The following is a 16330-nucleotide window of genomic DNA, read 5'->3' as shown; positions in this document are numbered from 1 at the left end:
TTGTTCCATAGAATTTCTTTAAAGTTGGATTATTCGCACTAAGACCCAAGCAAGATCCACAAAAGGCAGTTGAGTGACAAGAATAAATGTATCTACAGATGTGACTAAATGAACACAAGAGAGTCAGGCAGAAGGTGTGGGGATGTGTGAGGAGTTTTCAAAGCCCAGAGTGAGAAGGTGCCAGGTGTAGAGGCACTGGAAGGGACAAAAGTTGACCTGGAACAGAGGATGGCTCTGTTCTGTTCTTTGTTATTTCTCCACCTATTAAAAACAACACTGAAGAATCCATAGTGGACCTAGAGCTCTTCAGATGCATGTAAGGAAAAAAACAAAAACAAAAACCATTTTTATTATCATGAATAAAATGGATCCAAATGAAAAGAAAATTTCATCATCCCTTTACTCAGAAAAGTATCAAAAAACACAAAGAACTTTTTTTTTCCTGTACATACCTGAGACTGTCACACTTGATTCTGTGACAGACAATGTCTCAGATAATATAGTAGAGTTCCTGGGCAAGATCAAACAGGCCACATCATCTACCTTCTTCTCTAGTATTTGGCTTTTTAGGGGTACTGGGGATTTAACCCAGTACCACTGAGCCTTACCCCAGCCCTTTTTAAATTTTTATTTTGAGGCAGGGCCTCACTAACTTGCTATGGGCAACACCACGTCTCCATCTGCCCCACACTTTAAAAGGGAGCACTCAGGAAATTTCAGGATGTTCTTCTTTCTTCTTCTTCCCTTCCCCCTTCCTGTCCCCTCCCCCTCCACTTTCCCCTCCCCACCCTCCTTTTCCCTCCTCTTCCTCCTCCTTCTCCTTTTTCATCTTCTTCCTCTCTCTCTCCAGTCTCCTTTGGGTAGTGACCACCTTCATGGCTGCACACTTCTCCCATGAGGAGACATTTCAGTGTCTGTTTCTCTTCTTTTTTTCTCTCCTCATGTTCTAGGTTATCTCTGTGGGGTCTGGAGTAAATCTGAGTGAACTTGAACTCATCATCCAATTGGCAACATTGGCTTTGGCCCCCAACCTACACTATGGTTTAATCTCCATGCTGCAGTATCCAGGGAGAGCATGCACTGTTTCTACAACTTACTTTGAAAAATGTGAAAAAAATACATTCGATTGAGGGAGAGAGTGGTGGAAAGATGGGCACATAAGGTAAAACCAACATAATTAATTATCAATTTTTCCATCTCTGTGGTGGGTATCTATAGGTCAGGTATTTCTTTCAAATTTTCTGGATGTGTGAAATTTGCACAATGAAATTTTGGGAAAATATGTAATAATTATTAAAAATTTTATAGTTTAAAGTGTTATGGAAATCATAAATAATAAAAGGGAAAACCCACATGGCATCATTTCCTAAGGATAAACCACTATTAAAATCTTTTGGCCAACATCCTTACAAACTATACCTAGGAAACCATGAAGAGCTATTTGGCACAAAAATAGAGTACCTTGGCAAATTTGCATTGTTCATTTATGTTATCATGAGGCTCTGACTGTCTAGAGAGCTTGTCATCATGTGATGTGCCCTAAATACTCAGCACAAGGGTCTGGAGAGTGAATCTAAGGATCTAGTTACCTTTACATATTTCATTCCTTTCAAAGGGCAGAGTAAGCAGTGAATTAGCATTTGCTGAATGAATGAAGGAATAATCTTATGCTTCCTAAAAATGGATGTAGAGGTGTTAGTCCTAATTTATTTGTTAGTTTCCTATATATCTTTTTAAAATTTTTTTAGTTGTTGATAGACTTTCATTTCATTTATTTATATGGAGTGCTGATAATTGAACCCAGTGCCTCACATATGCCAGGCAAGTGTGCTACTGCTAAACCACAACCCCACCTCCTATATATCTTATAATAATTTTTGGCTCATGACTTTTATTTAGCTTAAGTTCAGGAAGCTTTCATCTTAAAATGTTCTCCTTCACCACAAAGGAAATCTATCTTAAAATAGGTCCTATGTATGTGATTAAAGGACTTTAGTTCCTTATTTTTTGTGGCTATTCTCAAAGTCTGAGAGCCATGTCCCCACTTTTTGTAAATAATTTTTTCTTAGCATCTCTTCATCTATCTCATCCCCTCTCTCCTACTGGGACCATCCCTATTTAGATACTTCTCACCCATCCCTGAAACTCTGCAATCCCTGATGGTCCTCTGCTCTCATGTCTCTACTCACATGGTTTAGAACAGTATTACTTTCATCCTTTCCCACTCGAATCAAAATGGTGTTTTGAAAGATCTGCTTTAATGTCTAGTGTAGCTCTCACACACTTCCATACCTGTGTTCTTATTATGACCAAGAAATTCAGTCAAACGCAGAACTCTAGATTGGGGTCTAGAAAACTGATGAAAAATTATATTGTAGCCCAACTTTTTCTTCACAGGTTATTTTTATAATTTTCCTTGAGAGTCAAGATTCTGTATTCAAGAAGGCTGGTCAGAAGAGGTCAGTGTCCCAAGAATGAGCAGGCATTATTTTTCTACTATCCTCTTACTGACAGGTCTAAAATGGTTAACAGCTTCATTTACTTTTTCAAGAGAAAGGAAATAAGAGATTGTGGTTTTCTCTCTAATCAAAGTGAGGACTTGGCCTCTTTTTGATCAGATGACCCTATTAGGAGATGAATAATCATTCCACTCAAATCAGCCACACTTTCTGCATCTATGCCAATCTTGACAGACAGAAACAAAAACAAAACCCTGAATGCTTAAAAGCTTCCTGTCTTGGGTTTCACAATGTAAAAAGGGGTTCACCTTTATTGCATGCTAATTTTTCTTTATTTATGCATTTAATCCTTAGAAATCCATTGAGATGATACATCACAAAAATTTTTATTATTTGCATAGCCAAATCCAGATGTAGAGAGCATGTGTGATCCTCAGCACTACAGCCTACAGCTGTGATAGACATTGTTTGAATCACTACTAGCAAACACTGATGTGATCCCTAGGGTTTGCTCTCTGTTGTGGTGTTCTGTGCACAGATTAAGTGTGATTCACATGGCTAAAGATCTGGCCCCTAAATAATCCCAAGTCCTTGGCAACACCATTTCATCTTTGTTGTGTCTCCATCCCTTTCTCATCCTGTTATATATCCTATGCCCATTGGTAGACCCAGTATTACCAGTTCTCCCAATTATCCCCTACTTAGCATGGAGGATTCACAACCAATTCTACAGTGTTACCCAACACAGGCCATGTTAGCATTCCAAGGATTCTCCCTATGTTCATTCATTCTTTCTTTTTTTTTCCTCCTCCCTCCTTCCTTCCTTCCTTCCTTCCTCTCCTCCTCCTCTTCCTCTTCCTCCTCCTCCTCCTTCTTCTTCTTCTCTCTCTCTCTCTCTCTCTCAACCCGCCCCCTTTCTTTATCAGGGATTAAACACAGGGACGTATAACTACTAAGCCATATCCTCATCCCTTTTTATTTTTTATTTTGAGACAGGGTTTTGCCAAGTGGATTAGAGTCTTGCTAAGGGCCTCACTAAGTTGCTGAGAGTGACTTTGGACTTGTGATCCTCTTGCCTCAGTCTCCCGAGCTGCTGGGAATTACAGTGAATAATACTTTATAAAAGATGGCGGTGAGGGGAGTGCATTGCCCCCGTGTGCTGCTTCACTGTGTGGGAGTATGACAAGTCAGGACGGCTAAAGGATATCTTGTTAGGAATTTCCAGCAATAGTGGGGTGCTCCAGAACCTGGAGGAAGGATTTCCATCACACGAGGATCGGCTATGGGGACTCAAACGCGAGAGGTTTGTCGCATGGAGGGTAACACTGCTTATTCAGCAAACCGCCCCGCGGCTAGAGTCTGCAGCGCGCGCTGGGAAACGAGGAGATAGCGACGCAGGGATACAGCGCTGCAGTTTCTGCCAGCCTTGCAAGCACCGTACTCAGGGCTGAATTCTGGGTTCCAGACGGGGGAAGGAAGCGGTCCATCTCGGTTCTCCACACCGGTCAGACCACAGAGGAGGCCAGCAGCCACCATGTTGGAAAGCTGACGTCACCATCCCTGTTTTCGACTGACCGCAGCTCATTCAGCCATAGAACAGGTAATTTCAGGCTGCAGTTCGCCTGCGGCTTGCAGACAGATTGCTAGGGTTCAGTGCCTGGGTGCTTCTTAGAACCTGATCTTATCGGAGCGAACACCGAGCGCCGGGCGGCCGAGTTCCGGCTCCCGGAACCGTCCCGGAGCCGCCCTGGCCCAGGGCTGCGGAGCCTGCGGAGGCTGCTTCTTGGACCCTGCTCCTATCAGAGCATACACCAAGCACTAAGCGGCCGAATTCCGGCTCCCGGAACTGAGCCCGCGGGGACTGCTTCTCGGAGCCTACACTTATAGGAGCTTACACTGAGCACGGAGCGGCCGCGTTCCGGCTCCCGGAACTTCCCTGGCCCGGGGCTAGGAGCCCGCGGAAACTGCTTCTCGGTCCGGGTCCTGCTGAGGGCCGGTCAGGACTCACCCGTTGCTTTGGTTGCCCGGCAAGGGGAACGAAATGCTGCCATTCGCATAGGATACCAACATGGCAGAGATCTGATGTCATCAGAAAGCGGCGGAGGAGAGAACTTCATCAATACCAGCGGCGACAGAAACAGTTGGTCTCCTGGTAGGGGGGGTGAGGCACAGACACCCGAGTCTCCTCAATTTGTCGTCGAGCCAGAGGGGAGGAGCCGGGCCGCCGCCAGCGCCCGGAGCAGGCCCAGTGGCTCGCCAGCATGGTGACCGCGTGACCCCAATTGGAGAGGGGGCGGAGCGGAGCCGCCACCCGCACCCGCAAGGTGGGCAGACCCGCGACCCAGTGGTACATGGGCGTGGTAGGAGGGGCAGGGCAGAGCCGCCGTTCGTGCTTGCAAGGTAAACAGACCTGTGACAGCCTGGCGGGTCAGGCCCAGTGGCCTGCCAGTGTGGTACACACGTCACCCCAACTGGAGTAGGGGCAGAGCAGATCCTTCTCCCACGCCCAGATCAGGCCCTGCCGGTGTGGTGGTCACGTGACCCCAGTTGGAGTGGGGGCGGAGCGGAACCGCCACCCGTGCCCGCAGGGTGAGCAGACCTGTGACCAACCTGCAGATCAGGCCCAGGAGCCTGCCGGTGTGGTACACACACCACCCTAATTGGAGTAGGGGCAGAGCAGAGTCGCCGCCCGTGCCAGGAACAGGCCCAGCGTCCTGCAGGCGGGGTAGTCACGACACCCCAATTGGAGTAGGGGCAGAGCAGAGCCTCCACCCGTGCCCGAAAGGTGGGCAGATCTGCGACCGAACAGCGGGAGAGGCCCAGTGGCCTGCCGGTACGACAGACACGTCACCCCATTTGGAGTAGGGGCAGAGTAGAGCCGCCGCCCGCGCCTGCAGGGTAGGCAAACCTGCAACCGACCGGCGGATCAGGCCCGGTGGCCTGCCAGCGTGGTACACTCGTCACCCCAATTGGAGTAGGGGCAGAACAGAGCCGCCGCCAGCGCCCAGAACAGGCCCAGTGACCTGCCGGCGTGGTAGGCACGACACCCCAATTGGAATAAGGAGACAGCAGAGCCGCCGCCCGCGCCTGCAGGAAAGATACGCAAGCAGTATGAAAAGACAAGGAAAGAAAGGACCACAAGCAATGCAGGTCAATGCAACTTTAGAAGAGGTAACAGCTGCAGCAGATGGAATGTCAGATAAAGAATTCAGGATATACATGCTTCAGATGATCTGGAGTATCAAGGAAGACATTAAACAGCAAAATCAGACAATGAAAGATCACTTCGACAATGAATTATGCAAACAAATCCAGGAAGCAAAGGATCAACTATACAGGGAGATAGAGGTTATAATAAACAAACAAACAGAAATCCTAGAAATGCAGGAAGCAATAAACCAACTTAAAAACTCAATGGAGAATACTACCAGCAGAGTAGAACACTTAGAAGATAGAACATCAGACAATGAAGACAAAGTATTTCAACTGGAAAAGAACATAGACAGTTCAGCAAGACTGTTAAGAAACCATGAGCAGAACATCCAAGAAATATGGGATAACATTAAGAGACCAAACTTAAGAGTCATTGGGATACAGGAAGGTACAGAGCTCCAAACCAAAGGAATGAGCAATCTATTCAATGAAATAATATGAGAAAACTTCCCAGACTTGAAGAATGAGACAGAATCCCAAATTCTAGAAGCCTACAGGACGCCGAATGTGCAAAATCATAAGAGATCCACACCTAGACACATTATAATGAAGATGCCCAACATACAGAATAAGGAGAGAATTTTAAAAGCTACAAGAGAAAGGAAGCAGATTACATTTAAGGGTAAGCCAATCAGGATAACAGCTGATCGTTCAACACAGACTCTGAAAGCTAGAAGATCCTGGAATTACATATTTCAAACACTGAAAGAAAATGGGTTCCAACCAAGAATTGTGTATCCAGCGAAATTAAGCTTCAGGATGGAAGATGAAATTAAAACCTTCCACGATAAACAAAAGTTTAAAGAATTTGCAGCTAGAAAACCATCTCTTCAAAACATCCTCGCCAAAGCATTACAGGAAGAGGAAATGGAAAATAACAATGAAAACCAACAGTGGGAGGTAGGACAGTAAAGGGGGGGAAAATAATCAAAGAGGAAAACAAACCATGTTTAGTAACAGAAATAAACAAATATGGCTGGAAGAACAACCTATATCTCAATAATAACCCTAAATGTTAATGGCTTAAACTCACCAATTAAGAGACACAGGCTGGTAGAATGGATCACAAAACAAGACCCAACAATATGCTGCCTACAGGAGTCACACTTGATAGGAAAAGACATACATAGGCTGAAGGTGAAAGGTTGGGAAAAATCATATCACTCATATGGACTTCGGAAACAAGCAGGAGTGTCCATATTCATATCAAATAAAATAGATTTCAAGCCAAAGTTAATCAAAAGGGATAAAGAGCGACACTACATACTGCTTAAGGGAACCATACACCAACAAGACATAACAATCACAAATATTTATGCCCCAAAAAATGGTGCAGCTATGTTCGTCAAACAAACTCTTCTCAAGTTCAAGAGTCTAATAGACCACCATACCATAATCATGGGAGACTTCAATACACCTCTCTCGCCACTGGACAGATCTTCCAAACAAAAGTTGAATAAGGAAACTATAGAACTCAATAACACTATTAATAACCTAGACCTAATTGACATATATAGGGTATACCACCCAACATCAAGCAGTTACACTTTTTTCTCAGCAGCACATGGATCCTTCTCAAAAATAGATCACATATTATGTCACAGGGCAACTGTTAGACAATATAAAGGAGTAGAGATAATACCATGCATCTTATCTGATCATAATGGAATGAAACTGAAAATCAACGATAAAAGAAGGAAGGAAAAAGCATACATCACTTGGAGAATCAACAATAGGTTACTGAATGATCAATGGGTTATAGAAGACATCAAGGAGGAAATTAAAAAATTCTTAGAGATAAATGAAAACACAGACACAACATATCGGAATCTATGGGACACATTGAAAGCAGTTCTAAGAGGAAAATTCATTGCTTGGAGTTCATTCCTTAAAAAAAGAAAAAACCAACAAATAAATGATCTCATACTTCATCTCAAAATCCTTGAAAAAGAAGAGCAAAACAACAGCAAAAGAAGTAGAAGGCAAGAAATAATTAAAATCAGAGCTGAAATTAATGAAATCGAAACAAAAGAAACAATTGAAAAAATTGACAAAACTAAAAGTTGGTTCTTTGAAAAAATAAACAAAATCGACAGACCCTTAGCGATGCTAGCGAAGAGAAGAAGAGAGAGAACTCAAATTACTAGCATACGGGATGAAAAAGGCAATATCACAACAGACACTTCAGAAATACAGAAGATAATCAAAAACTATTTTGAATCCTTATACTCCAATAAATTAGAAGATAGTGAAGGCATCGATAAATTTCTTAAGTCATATGATCTGCCCAGATTGAGTCAGGAGGATATAGAAAACCTAAACAGACCAATATCAATTGAGGAAATAGAAGAAACCATCAAAAGACTACCAACTAAGAAAAGCCCAGGACCGGATGGGTATACAGCAGAATTTTACAAAACCTTTAAAGAAGAACTAATACCAATACTTTTCAAGCTACTTCAGGAAATAGAAAAGGAGGGAGAACTTCCAAATTCATTCTATGAGGCCAACATCACCCTGATACCTAAACCAGACAAAGACACTTCAAAGAAAGAAAACTACAGACCAATATCTCTAATGAACCTAGATGCAAAAATCCTCAATAAAATTCTGGCGAATCGGATACAAAAACATATCAAATAAATTGTACACCATGATCAAGTAGGATTCATCCCTGGGATGCAAGGCTGGTTCAATATACGGAAATCAATAAATGTTATTCACCACATCAATAGACTTAAAAATAAGAACCATATGATCATCTCGATAGATGCGGAAAAAGCATTCGACAAAGTACAGCATCTCTTTATGTTCAAAACTCTAGAAAAACTAGGGATAACAGGAACATACCTCAATATTGTAAAAGCAATCTATGCTAAGCCTCAGGCTAGCATCATTCTGAATGGAGAAAAACTGAAGGCATTCCCTCTAAAATCTGGAACAAGACAGGGATGCCCTCTCTCTCCACTTCTGTTCAACATAGTTCTTGAAACACTGGCCAGAGCAATTAGACAGACGAAAGAAATGAAAGGCATAAAAATAGGAAAAGAAGAACTTAAATTATCACTATTTGCAGATGATATGATTCTATACCTAGCAGACCCAAAAGGCTCTACAAAGAAACTATTAGAGCTAAAAAATGAATTCAGCAAAGTGGCAGGATATAAAATCAACACGCATAAATCAAAGGCATTCCTGTATATCAGCGACAAATCCTCTGAAATGGAAATGAGGACAACCACTACATTCAAAATATCTTCAAAAAAAATAAAATACTTGGGAATCAACCTAACAAAAGAGGTGAAAGACTTATACAATGAAAACTACAGAACCCTAAAGAGAGAAATAGAAGAAGATCTTAGAAGATGGAAAAATATACCCTGTTCATGGATAGGCAGAACTAACATCATCAGAATGGCGATATTACCAAAAGTTCTCTATAGGTTTAATGCAATGCCAATCAAAATCCCAACGGCATTTCTTGTAGAAATAGAGAAAGCAATCATGAAATTCATATGGAAAAATAAAAGACCCAGAATAGCAAAAACAATGCTAAGCAGGAAGTGTGAATCAGGCAGTATAGCAATACCAGACTTCAAACTATACTACAGAGCAATAGTAACAAAAGCAGCATGGTACTGGTACCAAAACAGGCGGGTGGACCAATGGTACAGAATAGAGGACACAGAAACCAATCCACAAAACTACAACTACCTTATATTTGATAAAGGGGCTAAAAGCATGCAATGGAGGAAGGATAGCATCTTCAACAAATGGTGCTGGGAAAACTGGAAATCCATATGCAACAAAATGAAACTGAATCCCTTTCTCTCGCCATGCACAAAAGTGAATTCAAAATGGATCAAGGAGCTTGATATCAAATCAGAGACGCGCCGTCTGATAGAAGAAAAAGTTGGCTACGATCTACAGTCAGTGGGGTCGGGCTCCAAATTCCTCAATAGGACACCCATAGCACAAAAGTTAATAACTAGAATCAACAAATGGGACTTACTCAAACTAAAAAGTTTTTTCTCAGCCAAAGAAACAATAAGAGAGGTAAATAGGGAGCCTACACCCTGGGAACAAATCTTTACTCCTCACACTTCAGATAGAGCCCTAATATCCAGAGTATACAAAGAACTCAAAAAATTAGACAATAAGAGAACAAACAACCCAATCAACAAATGGGCCAAGGACCTGAACAGACACTTCTCAGAGGAGGACATACAGTCAATCGACAAGTACATGAAAAAATGCTCACCATCTCTAGCTGTCAGAGAAATGCAAATCAAAACCACCCTAAGATACCATCTCACTCCAGTAAGATTGGCAGCCATTATGAAGTCAAACAACAACAAGTGCTGGCGAGGATGTGGGGAAAAGGGTACACTTGTACATTGCTGGTGGGACTGCAGATTGGTGCAGCCAATTTGGAAAGCAGTATGGAGATTTCTTGGAAAGCTGGGAATGGAGCCACCATTTGACCCAGCTATTCCCCTTCTTGGTCTATTCCCTAAAGACCTAAAAAGAGCATGCTACAGGGACACTGCTACATCGATGTTCATAGCAGCACAGTTCACAATAGCAAGACTGTGGAACCAACCTAGATGCCCTTCAATAGACGAATGGATAAAAAAAAATGTGGCATTTATACGCAATGGAGTATTACTCTGCATTAAAAAATGACAAAATCATAGAATTTACAGGGAAATGGATGGCATTAGAGCAGATTATGCTAAGTGAAGCTAGCCAATCCCTAAAAAACAAATGCCAAATGTCTTCTTTGATATAAGGAGAGTAACTAAGATCAGAGTAGGGACAAAGAGCAGGAGAAGAAGATTAATATTTAACAGGGATGAGAGGTGGGAGGGAAAGGGAGAGAGAAGGGAAATTGCATGGTAATGGAAGGAGACCCTCAGGGTTATACAGTGGAGGGGGTAGAGAGAGAGGAGGGGAGGGGAGGGGAGAGGTGGGGAGGGGGGAGGGTGGAGGATGGGAAAGGCAGCGGAGCACAACAGACACTAGTATGGCAATATGTAAATCAATGGATGTGTAACTGATGTGATTCTGCAATCTGTGTATGGGGTGAAGGTGGGAGTTCATAACCCACTTGAATCAAAGTGTGGAATATGATATGTCAAGAAATTTGTAATGTTTTGAACAACCCACAATAAAAAATTAAAAAATAAAATAAAAAAATAAAAACTTAAAAAAAATAATAATACTTTATAAAGGTCCAAACAATATATATTATGGGTGACTTTTTCTTCCTTTGTTACAAACTGAATTTCCTATGATAGTTTTATTAAATAACATCTTTACTGAGATATAATGAACAGACCATAATGTCACTTCTAAATATATACAAATTTGTGAATTTTAGTAATGCCGAAATTCTGAAACCACCACCATTCTCTACTGCAGGAGTATTTATACCACATTGAAAAGAAATGCATAGGTTTTGTTGCAGTTACTTCCAATCCCCATCTCCCTCTAGTCTTTGGTAACCTGTTGAGGGCCACAGCCGAGTCGGGATGACGCATGGCATTTTTGCCAGAAGTAGTGGTTGAGAGGTGACGCCAGTGAGCCATTAAGATGATGACTTTTGAGTTCTCTCCGAGTTCCCGTTGAGTTCCAGTTGAGCTCTTGAGGGGATTCCTGAAGAGTTCGTGTTGGTTGGTGAAGTTCCGGTGGAGGGAGTTTCAGTTGGTGTGTGGTGTGTTCCTGGAGGAGCCGCGTGTGTGGCGTTCGGGAGAGTTCCCAGGGAGTGTGCTGGTGGAGTTCAGAAATAAAGTTTGTTCCTGCTTGAGTGGCTCGTGATTTGTACCCAGCCAGACTGCAGCAGTAACTACTAATCTAATTTCTGTCTCTTTGGATGTGAGTGTTCTGGACATTTCATACTGATGTAATCAGATAATTTGTGGCTTTTGTATCTGGTTTTATTCACGTAAGATAATATTCTAAGGTTCAATCAATTGTAGCATGAATCAAAACTTCACTAATTTTCAAGGCCAAATAATATTCCACTATATGGCTAGGGCATATTTTCTTCATCTATTTGCCCATTGTTGGGCACTTAGACTCTTTCCACTTTTTAAAAATGGTGAATAATCTTTCTGTGAACATTTCTGTACAAGAATTACTGACAACATCTTTTCATTATTCTAGCAGTGGAGTTGCTGGTTCATTCTTCGATAACTCTATATTTAACTGTTTTAGGAAATACAGTTTCATACAAGATTTTATCAGTCATTTTGCTTTGTCATAACAGGAAGGACAGATGTTATTTTGGTAGTGCCGAATCAGTATGGGTGCTGCAGTCCTTGTCAAATGCTTCAGGTAACCCCTGTATCATGAATATTTGTTCACCCTTGTTAAATGGGTCAGTCCTTAGAATATATAATGACCTGGTAACTTCTGTTTCTTTGCAGCATTTTAAAAATTTTTAGAACTTGAGAATCTATTCCTTTAGACCTTTTGTTTCCCAGGCTGCCGCGTCCGGCCAAGGGAGCCGAGTCCGGCGAGGGACGGCGAGGTTAAAAGACACACAGGACACCAAGGTTCTTCATCCAGGAGTCAATAATAATCTTTATTGCTAACACACCTTTTTTTATACCCCAAGCAGCAGAAGTGGAAAACTACCCAAAAGCAGGAGGGAGGGGGGAGAAATTTAGTTTCAACATCTATTATTGTCAGGTACCGAAACCTCCCTTAACAATAAGTCCATCAGACCAGAAAAGGTCAAGGCATTCCCGTGGGATACATATGTCTCAGACGGATAAGCAGGAACAGAAAAACCGCAAGTTCGCCATGGCCTTGTGAGCTGGCCACACTGGCATGCAGAACAAACTAGTGGAGGTAGGGCTCCAGGGGCCAGGGTGGACCTGCTGCCAACAAGTCCCCCTCTTTTGTTTTTTGCATGCCAGTGGGAATCAAGTAGCCCCTGTCTTAGGTCGTTCACAGCCCTTGTGATGCTTACCCGTCTCTGGGAAGGCCCCGATTCCCTGGCTTAGGTCGCACAGCAAGCGTGAAAGTTGCCCGTCACTGGGTACTACAAGATCAGCTCAAGGTGTTATGACCTATCAAGACATTATTGCGGTAAACGCTTAACCGTCTCCACCCACGGGACCCACGACCATCACCGCCGAATGGCAGATGTGATTGGACCGAGAGATTAGACAGCAAAGATCCTAATACAGGAAGGCAAGAGGGAGAGGTATGCATAGAGAAAAGATATGGCAGGAGTTCTTTTTTTAAGGAGGACACTCATCTTCGGATAGGTCTGAAGTATATCTCAGAGAGGCGATCATCCATCTTCAAGCGTTGATAGTGAACCTGTATTGGCTTAGAGGCTAAGATATTAATTTGATCCTTAATGAATTGTACTATCTTATTTACAATGCAGGGTCCTATTGCCACTACTAGAAGGAGGCCTAACAATGGTCCCAATAAGGGAAGAAGATAAGGCAAAAATCCATTAAGTCCAGTCCAGAGAGGGTTCTCAAATAATTCCCTCCTCCTTTTTTCTAGGTCTTCTTGGAGTTGTTTAATTTTTGTGCGAACTATGCCAGATTTGTTAGCATAAAAACAGCACCTCTCCCCAAGGGCTAAACAAATTTTCCCTTGATTGGCAGTAAGCAAGTCTAAACCCCACCTGTTCTGAAGAACTACTTCTGCTAGGGAGTCTATCTGGTCTTGAACTAATAGGGAAGCGGCCTGTAATTTGTCCTTAGTTAGGGGCCACTGTTCTACCCACACAGGGTCATCTGATAACCAAGTAATGGACAGTGGAGGCAGCCGCACTTCAGTGGCCCCTAGGATAAATTTCCCAGTCCTCTCCGGTCTCTTCCCCGCCGGGTAACCTCTTCTGCTGGATCCACGGGTGATATTCTGCCCTCATGTCTCTTTCCTAGTCCCCTTTCAGGGATCCATCCCATGTCTAGCATTGCATCATTAACAAAGTCATTATTTCCTTTCAAAGTCTGGGTAGTGAGAATAGCCCCCATTTGATGAAGCAAGTCCCTCCCCCAAAGATTCGTGGGGAGTCCAGTCACCACATAAGGCTGGAAATGGCCACTATGTCCTTCACCATCTCTCCATTTTAAAAAGGAGGCACTTCTTTTTGGTCGGGTCTGTCCTATCCCCTGTAATATGGCCGAGGGACTCTGGAGGGGCCAGGCAGGTGGCCATTGTTTTTCAGAAATGACAGAGACATCCGCCCCCGTATCTAGTATTCCCTTGAAAGCCTTGTCCTGTATCTCAATGGTCAGGTTGGGATGCGAATCCAAATGAGCTACACAAAAGGCCTGGGGAGTTCCAGTGGAGCCAAAGCTGCCGTCGCCCCGGGACCCACGGAGGGTGTGCCCAGGAATGGAAGCTAAGGGTAGCAGCAGCAATTGAGCTATACGCTCCCCGGGGGGAAGAATAACAATTTCTTGGGTAGCTTCTACTACTATTTTATTTCTCCCTGATAATCAGCATCAACAACCCCCGTAAGAATCTTCAAGCCCCACTGAGTTGCGCTACCTCGTCCCAACACTAGTCCCACTGTCTCCTCTGGCAGGGGTCCAAAAACCCCAGTAGGCAGCGTCTGAGGTCCCATTTGGGGAGTTAATACCGCTCGGGAGGTGGAACTGAGGTCCAGTCCTGCGCTTCCTGGTGTTCCCCTGGGGAGTTCCCAGATAGAAAGGGGTTGGTCAGTGGGAGGCGGCGGAGACGCCCACTCCCTGGGGCACTGTTTCGTCCCTGCATTGCCCCGTACACTTTGGCTTCCGGGGCCCGGGGCGGGCCCCTGCTCCCGTTTCCCGACGGTATTGGGTTACCCTGGATGTCAAATTTTGACCTGTACTCACTGCTCCAATGATTTCCTTTATGACATCTAGGACAAATTCTAGGCATCCCTCTGCCAGCACCCTCGCTCCTTTCCGGGCAGTTTCTCTTTATATGTCCCTCTTTCCCACACTTAAAACACCCCTTAGAGCGGGTTCCCCTGTTATCAGCTTTTTGCATTCCAGTCTTAAGGGCAGCAGCCAAAACCTGACCAGTAATATGAGGCCCATCTATATCTTTGCATGTTCGAATCATGTCATCTATACTTTTGGCCCGGGAGGACTTAATAGCATTTTGGCAGTAAGTGTTAGCGTTTTCATATGCCAGTTGTCTAATAAGTGGCATAGCCTGTTCTAGATTAGGGAATATTTTTCCAGCAGCCTGCATTAGGCGGGCTATAAAGTCTGAATAAGGTTCAGAGGGTCCTTGAGAGATCTTGGAAATTTTTGCTTCAGTCTTAGAAACGGGCAGGGCTTTCCAGGCATGAACTGCAGCTGAGGCTATTTGAGCATAAACACCTGGGTCGTAATTAATTTGTTGGCCTATGGTGGCATACTGCCCAGTTCCTGTCAACATTTCAGCATTTCGCCGTTGATGGCCCGCATTCAGGTTAATCTGAGCCAGCTCGCGGCACCTTTCATGATATTCACTTTTCCACAATAAGAAATCCCCTCCAGATAACACAGCCCTGCAAAGTTGCTGCCAATCATTAGGTATCAGTTGACTGGCTGAGAAAGACTCGAAGAGGGTCAATGTGAAAGGGGCATGAGGTCCATAATTAATGACCGCCTCCTTAAGCTGTTTTATGTCCTTGAAGGCTAGGGGGACATGGGCTCTGGCCGGCTGTCCATCAGCATCGGCGTTTTCAATCATTGGAAAAACCTGAGCCGCTCTAGAACCCCAGTGGACCCCCGCCCGTCTAGTAGGGGCGTCCTCATTCCAATCAGGATTATAGGGAGGAGGTGCGGCAACTGAGGGGGCTCTAGGCACCCTCACATTTGCCCTTTTAAGGCGATGTTCTAGTTTCTCTATCTCCCTTTCTAATCCCTCCTCTTCCTCAGAGAGAGAACTGAGGTCCTCAGGATCCTTTTTGGGCTTAGAAATCTGGAGGCGTTTCCTACCCTCCGAGCCCGAGTCCTCAAGGGGACCCTCATCCTTTAAGGATTCTGCCATTTGTTCTTCCTGCACCTGATTAAGGGCCTGTTCACATTTAGCAAGCTGATCCTTGATCTTTACTTTATCTGTTAATAAAGCATCCTTTACCAACCTCCATAAGGAAAAGGTGGCAACTGGGACACTGTCCGAGCCCCGGTCCCTCAATAATTTCTGAAGGTCATGCCTCACCAGGTCCCAGTCACTATTATTAAGAAATCCTCCTGTCAGAAACCAAGGACAAGCCTGGGCAATAATTTCAACGAATTCGGTTGCAGTCTTAGTTTTTATTCCTGTTCCTTGTGTATTTAACAGCTCTTTCAGTTCGTTGGCCAGACGAACCTTCGCTGTTGAGTTACCCATGGTACGTACCCTGTCTCTTTAAATTATCTTTAAACCAATCCTCCCCCTTCTTTCTTAGAAGGTGAGCCCCGTCCGCTTACCCCTGCTTTCCGGATCTCGGTGGGAGCCTCCAATTGCCGCGTCCGGCCAAGGGAGCCGAGTCCGGCGAGGGACGGCGAGGTTAAAAGACACACAGGACACCAAGGTTCTTCATCCAGGAGTCAATAATAATCTTTATTGCTAACACACCTTTTTTTATACCCCAAGCAGCAGAAGTGGAAAACTACCCAAAAGCAGGAGGGAGGGGGGAGAAATTTAGTTTCAACATCTATTAT

This window comes from Marmota monax, unplaced genomic scaffold, assembly GCF_021218885.2.
Source record: "Marmota monax isolate L192 unplaced genomic scaffold, Marmota_monax_Labrador192_F-V1.1 WCK01_AAM20220418_F8-fsc00191, whole genome shotgun sequence".
Lineage (NCBI taxonomy): Eukaryota > Metazoa > Chordata > Mammalia > Rodentia > Sciuridae > Marmota > Marmota monax.
The sequence above is the reverse complement of the archived record's forward strand: the minus strand, read 5'-3'. Positions refer to the sequence as shown.